The 15,471-nt window shown below is 42.7% G+C and overlaps 1 protein-coding gene across 6 annotated transcripts in view; it reads left to right on the plus strand.

Annotated features, from left to right (window-relative positions):
• The window catches only part of ADGRG2 (adhesion G protein-coupled receptor G2), a 113,235-nt gene that overhangs the window by 24,592 nt on the left and 73,172 nt on the right, over positions 1-15,471 (plus strand). The window contains exon 1 of one of the 6 annotated variants that reach the window (XM_060137888.1): positions 13,783-13,848. The exons of the other annotated variants lie outside the window; for them this stretch is intronic. The gene's annotated coding sequence lies outside the window, so the exon portion shown is untranslated. Of the gene's footprint in view, positions 1-13,782; positions 13,849-15,471 lie in introns of those variants that run through there. 6 annotated transcript variants of the gene reach the window in all.

Consider the following 15,471-nt stretch of genomic DNA (forward strand, 5'->3'; position numbering starts at 1 on the left):
CCCAGCAAACCTAAACCTATAATGTAGGCAAAGCCTCCTTGGGGGTCTCTTCCCCATCCCTCTCCCTTTGCCCTCACTGAGCTAACAGCAGGTTCCCAGCTCAGTGCCCCTGTGTTGTCTGTGCCTGACCTCAGTGGGCTCTCCCCAGTCATCCCTGCCTGTGGGATCCCTACTCACCAGCAAAGCTGATCTGATCAATGGAGCCACACTCGTCTGTTAATGACCACAGTCATTGAAATTTGCATCTTTAATGGGTTGCAATGCCTTACAAAAAAAACAAGCCTTGAGAGGTGATCTTTTGGTTATTAATCAGAAATTAAGAACTTTGAGGGTAGGAGAGGAGTCCTACTCTAGGCAAGCTTTAACAGGGCATCCTCTCCTTCAGTCCCTTTGATATGGAACACATTTCTCTGTCTTCCACTTCCCAAACACAAAAAGAGTCAGTCACTCCCATCTTTGTGTCCTCAAAGCACTGCTCTTAGGACTAGAACGCATTTTATAACACTGTTCATCTGCGCATAGGGGTTGAGTGAAGATGTTTCTTGCCTTCCCAGAACATACCCCTTTATCCTTTCCCTGTGCAAATATGGACCAGCCTCCATTTAGAAGAGAGTCTTAATTAGGAGCCACAACTTCCTGTAGATGATGTGATCAAACGTCCAAGGCTGCTGACAGGAGGATTTAGCCTAGGACTGAGAAGTGACTGCTGGGTTAGGTGAGGTGGGAGTCCTGGGCGACCTTGATAAGAGTAGCACAAAAGCCTATTTGAAATCAGTTTGAGAGAGGCTGGGAAGAGAGGAAGTGGTGATCGTGAGTACGGCCAAGCCCTGAGCAGATTCAGTTAAAGACTAGTTACAAGGAAAAACTTTGCTTCCTTCAAGGATTGTGTTTTCTCCTCTTCATGGATGAGTTCAGCATGGAATGTGATTCCTTTTCTCTCTGGGCACCAGAGAGCCATGCTTGTGGTTTGATATTTGATAATACAAATGTGAAGGCCTTATGACCGTGTTATTTGTTTTCTAATTCCCCTCCTTGGTTTTGATCTCCTTTTCTAATTTATATTCTCCTTGAACCTGCTTTCCTTTGTGTGGGGAGGGGACTACAGAATGCCATTTTGTCATCTGTGGTCTTGGTGGTTGATTACCTCTTGGCCTTTTGTCTACCATAAATCACCATACAAATGGAAGGGATTGTTACTATCAAGAACAGATGAGAAGGAGGGCAAATAGTTCTCTTTAAATAGGGAGGTTCGGGCTTCCCTGGTGGCGCAGTGGTTGAGAGTCCGCCTGCCAATGCAGGGGACACGGGTTCGTGCCCCGGTCCGGGAAGATCCCACATGCCGCGGAGCGGCTGGGCCCGTGAGCCATGGCCGCTGAGCCTGCGCGTCTGGACCCTGTGCTCCGCAAGGGGAGAGGCCCACAACAGTGAGAGGCCCGCGTACCACAAAAAAACCTAAAAAACAAAAGAAAAACAGGGAGGTTCTATAGACAGTTTTGGAACATGGGAAGGGAGATATTGGAAGACAGTTGAGGCAGTAAAGTCTTCCTCTGCTCTTCCAGAAGATGGCATTGAGAAATCGAGAAAAATCCTAGAAATGTGTTCCAGAGGTATACTTTCGATTTATTCTTGTTGATGGAAGCCATTAAAATCTCTGTACCTGACAGACAGTTGGTGGTCAGTTTCAAAATACGTTCACACATGCACCTAGAGAAGAAGTGAACTTGTGCAGGGAGTCCTAGGGAGAAAAGAGTTCCATTTAAAACACCATTAAAAAAAAAAAAGTGAACATTTATCCAACCCTGACATCTCATTTGCCCTTCCTAAACATTAATGTTGTAACCACAAACAAATGACAGGTTCCAGGACTCCAGGGAAAAGTAAGCTTTTAAAAAGTCTGAAAAAACATCATTCAGGGGAAAAAATAAGTTAGAGTGGGAATAAAGTACAGACTATAAATGTGGAAGAGGAAAGAAAGCGTTTTAAGAAATAACCTTCTGGCTTCTGAGTTGTACTGAGTGGTTTGATGTCATTAGCAAGATGATCCTATTGATTTTCTTTTATTCATATAGTAAAGAAATGGAAATCTAACCATTTTACCACTCACAGTGCGTTGTTTCCTGTAGTTATAAATGTATCTTCCAGTCGCTTAGGCTGGGCAGCCAGGTGAGGGAAGGGGGTTGGGGCTGTGCCCCTTAAACCTTGGGTGTCTGGCATGAAAGGCCTGTTTTCTTATTGTACTTCCCGTCTGGTTGCAAGGAGTTGACCGGTCAAGAGCGGAGGGCTAGAATGCTTCAGTAGTCTACTCAGCAGGTCACTGTGATAAATGACTCTCCCAGGGAGATGATCACCAACAAATGCCCAGAGATGGACTGCAAACTCTGCCAGGAGTCCACCCTCTTGCCTGCCAGTCCCCAGAAACATCTTGCTGAATCACTTTATGAGTGAGTCCCAGAGACCGTGTCTATAGACTCTGCTTATGCGGGCTTCAGAGGGAGTGGGCTAGAAGGAAATGAGGCCTTGAATTTGAACTAGCCTGGGCCAGTGTCTTTTGTACCCAGTGGGTCCTTAAACGGGTACTTGTAGTACTTGCAGAAGGAAAAGAGGAAAGCAAGAAGCGTGGGGGGAATAATGAAAGGGAGGAAAGGTAGGCAGAGAGGAAGAGAAAGAATGAAGAGGATGGAAAGGAAGAAGGAAGGTACATAAGTTAGTTTTCTCTGTGTAACAAAACACCCCAACATTTGGTGGTTTAAATAAAGCCACAGCCATTTCATTTGTTCCCAGTTCTGGAGTGTGCAGTGTGGGCTGGGCTCAGCTGGATGGCCCTGCTGGTGTCAGTTTGCTCACTCACACCCCTTCAGTCCCCTGCCAGTCAGCTAGATGACTCTGTTCTGGGGGTTGGAACAATGGTGGTGACTGGGCACGTGCCTTTCACCATCCAGCAGGCTAGCTCAGGCTCGTTTCCCTGTTCACAGAGTGGCTCGAGTTTCCAAGAGCAGCAAGAAAGTACAGACTTCCGCGGTCAAGCTCTTTTCGAGCTTCTGCTGGTATCACATTTGCCAATGTCCCATTGGGCAGAGCAAGTGCAAGTCCGGCCCACATTCAAGGGGTTGAGAAGTAGACTCCGCCTTTTGCTAGGAGGAGCTGAGGTCACATTGCAAATGGACAGGCATATTAGCATAGGGAGAATTTTTGGCCAGTTTTGCAATCTCCCACAAAGGGAAGGGCTAGAACTTCCTTTTGCTGGCAAGGTTGGCAGAGACACAACAGTATAGAGGCTGAGTTTGAGGCCCTCACCTTGAATTTTATTTTATTTATTTTTAACATCTTTATTGGAGTATAATTGCTTCACAATGGTGTGTTAGTTTCTGCTTTATAACAAAGTGAATCAGCTATACGTATACATATATCCCCATATCTCCTCCCTCTTGCATCTCCCTCCCACCCTCCCTATCCCACCCCTCTAGGTGGTCACAGAGCACCCAGCTGATCTCCCTGTGCTATGCGTCTGCTTCCCACTAGCTATCTATTTTACGTTTGGTAGTGTATATATGTCCATGCCACTCTCTCACTTCATCCCAGCTCACCCTTCCCCCTCCCCGTGTCCTCAAGTCCATTCTCTACGTCTGCATCTTTATTCCTGTCCTGCCCGTAAGTTTTTCAGAACCATTTTTTTTTTTAGATTCCATATATATGTGTTAGCATACGGTATTTGTTTTTCTCTTTCTGACTTACTTCACTCTATATGACAGACTCTAGGTCTATCCACCTCAATTTCATTCCTTTTTATGGCTGAGTAATATTCCATTGTATATATGTGCCGCATCTTCTTTATCCATTCATCTGTTGATGGACATTTAGGTTGCTTCCATACCTCATTGTAGTTTTGTTTTTTTTTAAATTTCTGCATTCCATATCAAGTGACCTTTATTAGTAAACAATCACGATCCATTGCTGTAAGAGGTGTCCGTTGAATTCTGGAGTTCAAAGAGACCCAATAATTTTTTTTTTTTATTTTTTTACTCACAAATGACCTGTGTATGTTTATTTATTAATTTTCTTATTAGTCATCCATTTTATACACATCAGTGTATACATGTCAATCCCAATCTCCCAATTCATCCCACCACCACCCTGCCCCCCACTGCTTTCCCCCCTTGGTGTCCATACGTTTGTTCTCTATCTCTGTGTCTCAATTTCTGCTCTGCAAACTGGTTCATCTGTACCATTTTCTAGGTTCCACGTATATGTGTTAATATACGATATTTGTTTTTCTCTTTCTGACTCACTTCACTCTGTATGACAGTCTCTAGATCCACGATGTCTCTACAAGTGACCCAATTTCGTTCCTTTTTATGGCTGAGTAATATTCCATCATATATATATACCACACCTTCTTTATCCATTCGTCTGTCGTTGGGCATTTATGTTGCTTTCATGACCTGGGTACTGTAAATAGTGCTGCAATGAACATTGGGGTGCATGTGTCTTTTTGAATTATGGTTTTCTCTGGGTATATGCCCGGTAGTGGGGTTGCTGGATCATATGGTAATTCTATTTTTAGTTCTTTAAGGAACCTCCATACTGTTCTCCATAGTGGCTGTATCAATATACATTCCCACCAACAGTGCAAGAGGGTTCCCTTTTCTCCACACCCTCTCCAGCATTTGTTGTTTGTAGATTTTCTGATGATGCCCATTCTAACTGCTGTGAGGTGATACCTCATTGTAGTTTTGATTTCCATTTCTCTAATAATTAGTGATGTTGAGCAGCTTTTCATGTGCTTCTTGGCCATCTGTATGTCTTCTTTGGAGAAATGTCTACTTAGGTCTTCTGCCCATTTTTATATTGGGTTGTTTATTTTTTTTTAATATTGAGCTGTTTATATATTTTGGAGATTAATCCTTTGTCCGATGATTCATTTGCAAATGTTTTCTTCCATTCTGAGGGTTGTCTTTTCATATTGTTTATGGTTTCCTTTGTTGTGCAAAAGCTTTTAAATTTCATTAGGTCCCATTTGCTTATTTTATTTTTTTTTATTTCCATTACTCTAGGAGGTGGATCAAAAAACATCTTGCTGTGATTTATGTCAGAGAGTGTTCTTCCTATGTTTTCCTCTAAGAGTTTTATAGTGTCCAGTCTTACATTTAGGTCTCTAATCCATTTTGAGTTTATTTTTGTGTATGGTGTTAGGGAGTGTTCTGATTTCATTCTTTTACATGTAGCTCTCCAGTTTTCCCAGCACCACTTATTGAAGAGACTGTCTTTTCTCCATTGTATATCCTTGCCTCCTTTGTCATAGATTAGTTGACCATAGGTGCGTGGATTTATCTCTGGACTTTGTATCCTGTTCCATTGATCTATGTTTCTGTTTTTGTGCCAGTACCATATTGTCTTGATTACTGTAGCTCTGTAGTATAGTCTGAAGTCAGGGAGTCTGATTCCTCCAGCTCCGTTTTTCTCCCTCAAGTCTGCTTTGGGTATTCGAGGTCTTTTGTGTCTCCATACAAATTTTAAGATTTTTTGTTCTAGTTCTGTAAAAAATGCCATTGGTAGTTTGATAGGGATTGCATTGAATCTGTAGATTGCTTTGGGTAGTATAGTCATTTTCATAATATTGATTCTTCCAATCCAAGAACATGGTATATCTCTCCATCTGTTGGTGTCATCTTTAATTTCTTTCATCACTGTCTTATAGTTTTCTGGATACAGGTCTTTTGTCTCCCTAGGTAGGTTTATTCCTAGGTATTTTATTCTTTTTGTTGCAATGGTAAATGGGAGTGTTTCCTTAATTTCTCTTTCAGATTTTTCATCATTAGTGTATAGGAATGCAAGAGATTTCTGTGCATTAATTTTGTATCCTGCAACTTTACCAAATTCATTGATTAGCTCTAGTAGTTTTCTGGTGGCCTCTTTAGGATTCTCTATGTATAGTATCATGTCGTCTTTAAAGAGTGACAGTTTTACTTCTTCTTTTCCAATTTGTATTCCTTTTATTTATTTTTTTCTCTGATTGCTGTGGCTACGACTTCCAAAACTATGTTGAATAATAGTGGTGAGAGTGGACATCCTTGTCCTGTTCCTGATCTTGGAGGAAATGCTTTCAGTTTTTCACTATTGAGAATGATGTTTGCTGTGGGTTTGTCATATATGGCCTTTATTATGTTGAGGTAGGCTCCCACTATGCCCACTTTCTGGAGAGTTTTTATCATAAATGTGTGTTGAATATTGTCAAAAGCTTTTTCTGCATCTACTGAGAGGATCTTATGGTTTTTATTCTTCACTTTGTTAATATGGTGTATCACGTTGATTGATTTGCGTATATTGAAGAATCCTGGCATCCCTGGGATAAATCCCACTTGATCGTGGTGTATGATCCTTTTAATGTGTTGTTGGATTCTGTTTGCTAGTATTTTATTGAGGATTTTTGCATCTACAATCATCAGTGATATTGGTCTGTAATTTTCTTTTTTGTAGTATCTTTGTCTGGTTTTGGTATCAGGGTGATGGTGGCCTCATAGAATGAGTTTGGGAGTGTTCCTTCCTCTGCAATTTTTTGGAAGAGTTTGAGAAGGATGAGTGTTAGCTCTTCTCTAAATATTTGGGAGAATTCACCTGTGAAGCCATCTGGGCCTGGACTTTTGTTTGTTGGAAGATCTTTAATCACAGTTTCAATTTCATTACTTGTGATTGGTCTGTTCATATTTTCTATTTCTTCCTGGTTCAGTCTTGGAAGGTTATACCTTTCTAAGAATTTGTCCATTTCTTCCAGGTTGTCCATTTTATTGGCATAGAGTTGCTTCTAGTAGTCTCTTAGGATGCTTTGTATTTCTGCAGTGTCTGTTATAACTTCTCTGTTTTTATTTCTAATTTTATTGATTTGAGTCCTCTCCCTCTTTTTCTTGATGAGTCTGGCTAATGGTTTATGAATTTCGTGTATCTTCTCAAAGAACCAACTTTTAGTTTTATTGATCTTTGCTATTGTTTTCTTTGTTCTATTTTATTTATTTCTGCTCTGATCTTTATGATTTCTTTCCTTCTGCTAACTTTGTGTTTTGTTTGTTCTTCTTTCGCTAGTTCCTTTAGGTGTAAGGTTAGATTGTTTATTTGAGATTTTTCTTGTTTTTTGAGATAAGCTTGTATAGCTATAAACTTCCCTCTTAGAACTGCTTTTGCTGCATCCCATAGGTTTTGGATTGTCGTGTTTTCATTGTCATTTGTCTCTAGGCATTTTTTGATTTCCTCTTTGACTTCTTCAGTGATCTCGATAACTCATTGTAGTTTTGATTTGGCAGTCGGGATTGATTTAATGAGGTGGTAGTTATCTAAATTCAGTTTTCCTGGTGAAATGTTTTCATACCAAAGGAAAAAAGTTCACCTCTAGTTAACTTCGTATGAATACAGCTTAATATAAGACTGTCATTAAGAAAATCCAGTAGATAAGTGTTCTGTTTTTTAAAAAATTGTTTATTTATTTACTTATGGCTGTGTTGGGTCTTCGTTGCAGCGCGCGGGCTTCTCATTGAGGTGGCTTCTCTTGTTGCGGAGCACGGGCTCTAGGCACGTGGGCTCAGTAGTTGTGGCACGTGGGCTCATTAGTTGTGGCGCATGGGCTCTAGAGCACAGGCTCAGTAGTTGTGGCACACGGGCTTAGTTGTTCCGCGGCATGTGGGATCTTCCCAGACCAGGGCTCAAACTCACGTCCCCTGTGTTGGCAGGCAGATTCTTAACAACTGCGCCACAAGGGAAGCCCAATAGGTGTTCTTTTTGTGAAATAGAAAATTAATGTTCTGAGAAAGAATTCATTGGTATATTTATTTATTTATTTGGCTGCGTTGGGTCTTCGTTGCTGCATGCGGGCTTCCTCTAGTTGGGGCAGTGCACGGGCTTCTCATTGTGGTGGCTTCTCTTGTTGCGGAGTGCAGGCTCTAGGCATGTTGGCTTCAGTAGCTGTGTCGTGCAGGCTGAGTAGTTGTGGCTCGTGGGCTCTAGAGCGCAGGCTCAGTAGTTGTGGCGCACGGGCTTAGTTGCTCTGCAGCATATGGGATCTTCCCGGACCAGGGATTGAACCCGTGTCCCCTGCATTGGCAGGCAGATTCTTAACCACTGTGCCACCAAGGACGTCCCAGCATGCCCTAAGTTTTGAAACACCTTTAGTTCCACCATGTTGGGTTGAGGCCTGTGGTAGCCTCACCCAGAGGGTTGGGTCTGCTGATCAGGGTCCTTCGAAACTGGGTCCCTCACTGTGTGCTCTTTAATACCCTCTTCTCCAGCTCTGGGCAGAGGTAACCAGCAGTATTCTATCCCCTGGGATACATTTGGGAAGCCTTAAGCTAGGTAAGGGGAGGGAAGGAAAAGAGGGAAACTGGGATCAAGGAGAGCAGAAGGGAAGAGAGGACGAGAAGACTGGAGAGAGGGGAGGAGAGGAAAGAAAGTGTTCAGTGCTGCAGAAAAATAGCATCGGACCAACAGTTGCAAGAGGTCCACCAGCTCCTTTCCCTGGTCTGGTTCATTCCACCTCTGACGCAGCCTCATCAGGGTGACCAAGAGGTCATCTTCTTAGATGTTTCGGAAAGCAATTCCAAAAGCTCTCTTCGTCACTTCTACAGTTGAACAATGCTCCGTATCAGGACGTTCTTCCTCTTGTTAATTTAAATCCCTTGGAATGTGGTTCAAGCTACCTTTTAGACATCACCTTGTGCCCATGGCAGAGACGAAAACCACCTCGCTGCAATGGTTCTTTCTCAGAGGGCCTTGTATACATCGTGGATATTATTCATAATCCATCGTAACCTCCACCTGGACATGCAATGTGGATTGTTCCCAGTCTATTCACAGATTAAAATTTTAATACGTTCCATCGGTTGTCTGCTCCTTTCCTCCAGGTCCCTTCTGGCCATTCTCTGATTTGCTTGTTATGCTTCAGCAACGTCAAGCAGATTCTAAGCCCTGCCTACTCCATGCCAGTCTTTGACTCTGTGTCTTGGTTCAGGTACTTTCCTCTCTTTGGAATGCCCATTCCCATCGCTTCACGTAAAGGGCGTTGCACATCCTTTAAGATGCAGCATGACTGTTATCTCCTTGAGGAAACTCTCCCAGATCCGTTTCCCTACAACAGGTTAGGTTCCCTTCCTTGGAGCTCCCGCTGTGCCTGTGACAGAGCCCGCTGCCAGTTCATCTGCGCTTCCAGAAAGCCTGGCCATCTGCATTCAGCCTCTAATGGTCCTCTTGGCCAAGTGCCCTTGGCACACCCAAACAGAGCGGCCCTGTTCTTTGGCACACAGTAGGCATTTGGTAAAGTTTTGTTGAATTAATTATCTTTGAAGTCTTTCAGAGCCATTTCACAATTTAACTCCTCTTGAATGGTGGCATCCAGAACTGAACAAACCAGTCTGTGCAGGTAAAGGTCCTTTTAGACGGGCTCCCATCAGTAATGGGGCCACCACAAGGTTTGAGAACCATTCTTGTTTGTTCCTCGATGGCCATACCTACCACTCTACAGCCAAGACCTGCATATCCCTGACCTTCTCCTGTATATGCCCACAAGCCTGACCTTCACCATTCTCTCCGTCTGTGCAATTTGCTTTTCCTACTAGTGTGGAGAAGCTTCTCCTTGCTTATTTCTACTCTCATTTTCAATTTATCAAGGCCTTTGTCCTCTGGTCCTTTCTTCCATGGTGTTGGTGTCATTGCCTGGAAGTGTGAGCCACTCTCTGCCCCTCAGTCTGGGCCAGTGATTAATCGTTAGGTTGTAAATGAAGCGCCGAGCCCTCAGGATGCTGCATGTCACTGGGTTTTGTTTTGTTTTGTTTTGTTTTGGTTCCTCCTTGGACCAGCATCACATTACCCAAGAGGACAGTGGGAAACTGTCTGGGGCTGCTGTTACCTGTGCCCTTTGCCCGTTGTTTTGCTGATTGTTCCAGGATGTGTGGGCCCTGTGGTCAGCACCCAGGGCCCCTGAGCAGGCTGTGAGCACAGGAGTTCTAATTCCTGGATGCAGCCTCTCTGAGAGCTTCCTCTGTGCTGGAGCAGGGCTCTAAGTACATACAGAGATCATTTCCTTCCCACCCAAACCACTTGTACAGTCTGCTTGCTTTTTTCTTTTTTTCTGGGTATGCTGGTATTACCCTGGGTTTTAGCCAGCTTGATAAATAGAGGAAGTTGGATGCCTTTCCAGACTTCCTGATGTCATGGTTTGGTGGAGTCTGCAGTTGTGGGAGGTTTCAGTTAATCCTAGCAATTGGTGAGTTTGCTGTTCTTCTCTGAGAAACTTCTCTGTCCTGTGCCATGTCTTACATAAGTCAATATGGCTCCTTTTGTGACTTGCCTTTTCCTTTCAATGATGTAAGAAGCCCAGACATTGGCAGGCACTCTGTCCTGCTCAGTTCCTCGCGGAGATAAAGGACGGTGGACGTGCTGTGGCGATAGTGGCAAAGAGGGATCCAGAGGCCGACGGATGCACAGTTCTTTAATTAAGTTTAGGCCTCTGTGTCCATCAGCCATTTTCACATCATAGCTTTTGACATTCTCTTCCACAACTTACTCAAGTGAGTTCTTGCTCCCTGGCTGGGAAGCTGGTTTCTTGGCTCTGAGACCAGAAGTCTGTGCTCTCAGTGGGGCCTTTCTAATTGTGTTAGAGCAGGGCCAGGGGAGGCGGTATCCAGCTGAACAAGTGATGCCATTACCTCCTAGTTAGCCTCCCTCCGAGCTTGATTTACGAGTTCTGTTTGGAGAACCTGGATGGCTTGGCCCAGCCTCCCTCTGTTATGCATTTTCCTAGAAGAAATACATGTAATTGTATAAGTAATCCATGAACATGTGCGGGTGTTCTTTTGGGCTTCGTCCTTTCCCCCATCACATGCCTCTCTGTGGAGGTTTGGTGGGTTTCCTTCCAGGCTTTTTTGTATGCAGCCATACTTGTCACTATATAAATAAGCATACATATTTATAGCTTTGTTTGTTTCTTAACATATCCTAGTATCTATATTATTAAGAAATTTGATTTTATTCACATGACTTATATGTATTGACAATCTCTATGTGTCAACACATATAGATCAACTTCATTTTTTTAAGCCTTGTATAATATTCCAGAATATGGATGGACCATCATTTTTTAACTATTCATCTACTGATGGAGACTTAGGCTTTTCCCCCTTGCACAAAGCTGCAATGACAGTATTTGTTTGTATATTTTTGTGTATGTATGTCACTATTTCTGTAGGGACAATCTCCGGAATTAGAATTTCTGGATCAAAAGGTATGCACATTTAAAAATCCAAAACATAGCTAAACTGTTCTCTCAAAGTTTACATTGCCACCAGCAGTGTAAACAAGAGTTCATTTCCCCACATGCTCTCCAGCTTTGGGTATTGTTAGGCTTTTTAATTGTTTCATTCAGTGGGCAAAACAGATTTCACTGTTGCTTGCCCTATTTTCCTACCTGAAAGTGTTCCAAGGGAGCAAAGAGAGCCTCGTGTTGTTTATTAATAAACTTGGTTACCAGGAGCCACTCAGCATGCTTTATCGTGGCTATCCATAAGGTTTTGGAAGAGGCAATGTACTTGAATTGTGAGATTTCATCAAAAACCCCTATGTAGAAAATTCTCATTTGCACAAATACGAAGTGAAATTATTTCCATACTTGAAGTCACAGTTGATCTGTTTCCCTGTTTGATTATTTTAATGTTTTTCAGTTGTTGATCCTACATTCATTCCACGTTGAATATTGGTACATGTGTTTGTAATTTGCTCATCCTAGGACAGGACAACACGCTCGGCTTTCATTTTTGCCTTCTTTAAATATTGCTTAATGAGGTTTTCCTGACATATTAGGCTTTATTAAAAACTACTTCTTTTTTCCTCTTAAAGAGCATATAATCAATAGAAGCTGACCGTGACTCCTTATTTCCTCTTTGAATTCATATTCTGGATCCTCCCTGAGCATTGAACTTCTGTCTTCACGGCTCATTGACTGAAGCCAGGAGTAGGTCAGTTGGTTCCAAGATCACCCTATAGATTGTTAACCTCGTGCACCTCTTTATCCTTATGTCTGTATTTCACATGAGGGGATATCATAGTGTGAAGTGACTGTCATCTTTGAGCTAAGAGCTGTACTGATGTTTTGGTTTTGAAGTGAAGCATGATGGAATATTCTTGAAGATACAAGTCAGGTTGTCAGCAGTGCTCTCTGTCCTGGGTGGGCACACAATTTCCTTTCCCCAGCGTGCATCTGCCTTGTCCCTCACTCAGGTCATTGCCAATGCCTCTGCCTCCCCCTTCTGAGCCAAACATATCAGTAGAGAGTTATTTTTTTAGCCCCTCCATGGAGAAAGAATTCTGCCTCTGGCTTTGGGGATGCGAGAGACATAAATGACCCAATCCTTGATATCAAGGAGTTTAGTTTCTAGGGAAGTTAAGTCACAAAAACTGAAGAAATAGCTAATGAAGCATGGTCTCTAGAAGAGACCATCCCTCCTCAGATCTGATCACTTCATTGTCCAGTGCCCCTGTGTTGCAGTTAATGAAACCTGATACTGAGCAGTAATACATGCTACTAAAACATTAACAAGGTCAGCCCCCAAGCGGGCTTTGAGCTTGTCTTCCAATTTGTAATAAGTTCCTTAGGAGTTGTTGCGGTGCGCGGGCTTCTCATTGCAGTGGCTTCTCTTGTTGCGGAGCACGGGCTCTAGGTGCACGGGCTTAAGTAGTTGTGGCGTGCGGGCTCAGTAGTTGTGTCTCGCGGGCTCTAGAGCGCAGGCTCGGTAGTTGTGGCGCACGGGCTTAGTTGCTCCGCGGCATGTGGGATCTTCCAGGACCAGGGCTCGAACCCATGTGCCCTGCAGTGGCAGGCAGATTCTTAACTGCTGCGCCACCAGGGAAGTCCTCCTTGTGCTAGTCTTGTTAACCAACACTTATAAATCAGTGTGAATATCTCAAAGGCATAACATTTTCTAAAACACTTAGGGAACAATTATCACACCTCTTGTTACTCAGGTCTAAAATATTGATAATTGCATACATCATTGCAGCCATGGTATAATCAGATTACATCAGTTAACCTGTGGTAGCACAGAATGACCCTCACCCAGACCTGCTCTGCAGTGGTATCAAGCTATTTCCCTCCTTTTAAACTTTATTCTATACCTAGATGAAGTTAGATTTATCATTTATTACCATTCAAGATTGCACCGATGGTCTACATTTTAAAAAATATGATACTTGTACTATTTAATGAAATTGAAGAGATCCAGAATAATTTCTTGGAGTGGTACAAGCGGGGCCATGGCATTCAGTCATGTAGCTTATGTACTGTTCAACCCTAGGGGTTGCCATTTACATCAGAGTCTACAACCACAAAACATGAACCTGGGGTAATCGTTAATGAGTGGTTATCTAGTGTCAAGGTCTAGATTTTACTGTTTAAATGCTAGCAAATAGTTTTCTTTGTAATGGATGCTATCTCACAAGCCATCCTTAGCACCTTGAAATTTTGCTAAGAACCAGTGGCTATTCATCTTTGCTGTTGACGTAGATAGCATTGAAGCAACCCAACTTGCACCAGAAGATGAAGAGAAGTTCCAGCTGAAAAAGATAAAAATGACTTTTATATATAATGAGTAAGGGTTTCAAAATCTATAGATTTCCCTCTTTAATCAGTGATCCCAGAGACGTCATGACCCAGCAGGATGTTCTCTAGTTTATGCAGAAGGCAGTAGGAGTGGTTACTATTTTAAATACCATAACACTTCTTCTCCTATTAGGAAATATATATTCAGCCTTGAGGAAACGTATTCCAGGCTTGGAATATGGACAATGGAAAGCAGTCTTTTCAGTGGCGCCAGGTCTGTAGTAAGTTCTTCCTGAGCCATATTCTCTTTTCAGGATGGTTACTGGAATCACCCTTCGTTGTGCCCTTTCCTGCCGTCATCTGGGAGCTGAGTACAAGCTCTCTTCAGTGGAAAAGCATGGTTTATTTTGATCAGAGGCCCAAGTCACAGCACATATTAACCAGTCACCCAGTGCCATGACTAACTTAACTTTGATCGTATCTTATACACCACTTAGGCCCTACCCTAGAAGTTGGCAAAGCTCAAGAATGAGTTTGCAGAAATTTTGAAAATTCTATAATAGCATTTTGAGTTTGTTGATTTATTTCACCTGACGAACTCAAAACAGTTTACTTCCAAGGAGATCAATTCCCAGGAGGCCAGCATTGTGGCCTGGTAGAAAGAGTAGGAGTCCCACCAAACAGCCAGATGACCTTGACCCATCCCCTACAACACGTTGGGCCTCTTTCTACATCTGTAGAATAAGGGTCTCAGCTAGGTGAATTCTGAATTCCTTTCCAGAAACAGACTGCTCTGATACTCTTTCCAGAACTAAAATTAGATACTTGTGTAGTAAATCTTCTAAGTCAGCTCTGTGAATTCCAGGTAGAGTCAAACCTGAGGCATTTGTATAGGAGAGTTTTTTTGTAGAGGTTCATTAAATATAGCTTAAAAAGAAAAGGGGGAATACTTTTGGAGGGGAGCTGAGTTAAAAACTAAAAATAGATTAATTTTTAAACTTTATATGAAAATTTCTTTTTTTTTGTTTTTTGTTTTTTTTGCTGTACGCGGGCCTCTCACCGTTGTGGCCTCTCCCGTTGCGGAGCACAGCCTCCGGACGCGCAGGCTCAGCGGCCATGGCTCACGGGCCCAGCCGCTCTGCGGCATGTGGGATCTTCCCGGACCGGGGCACGAACCCGCATGCCCTGCATCGGCAGGCGGACTCTCAACCACTGCGCCACCAGGGAAGCCCTATATATGAAACTTTTTATGACATATATATTAGTGTATAATTCAATGAATTTCAGAAACTGAACACACCATGTAACCAGCACACAGAATATTACCTGAACCTCAGAAGCCGCACTGAGCCCACTTCTAATTGTTGTATCCTCTGCCCGCTTCCAAGGATAACCATGCTCCGACCCTCATTCCATCGATTAGTTTTGCCTGCTTTTGTTCCTCATCTGAATGGGATCATGGACAACATGCATTTCTTTATGTCTGGCTCCTTTATCTAACATTGTATTTCAGAGATTCATCATTATTATTGTGTGTAGCTGTAGTAGACACTTAAATTTTCCTCCAGAGAGACGTTGCTTTATCTTTGCACAACGACGTTATCATTCAAGTGACTCATTCGGGAGGGTCGGTAATATGCCATTATGAACAGAGAGAGGATGAAAGTGCTGGAGAGAAACCAGAGGCACTTTATAATTTATTAACATAGTGTGTTATTAATATATAATACAATTTACAGTATTGATTTTAAAAATAGAAGTCCTCTTTGGAAGGAGAAGGATTCACTTCCTGCTCTAAGACGTTATCATGCCTTGTCCAAGGAAAGAATCATTCCTCTGGTACCGGCAATGGCTGTTAAATTATAGGATTCTTAAAGATTGCCAGCTTTTCCTGGAGACTGAGA

This window comes from Lagenorhynchus albirostris, chromosome X, assembly GCF_949774975.1.
Source record: "Lagenorhynchus albirostris chromosome X, mLagAlb1.1, whole genome shotgun sequence".
NCBI classification, from domain to species: domain Eukaryota; kingdom Metazoa; phylum Chordata; class Mammalia; order Artiodactyla; family Delphinidae; genus Lagenorhynchus; species Lagenorhynchus albirostris.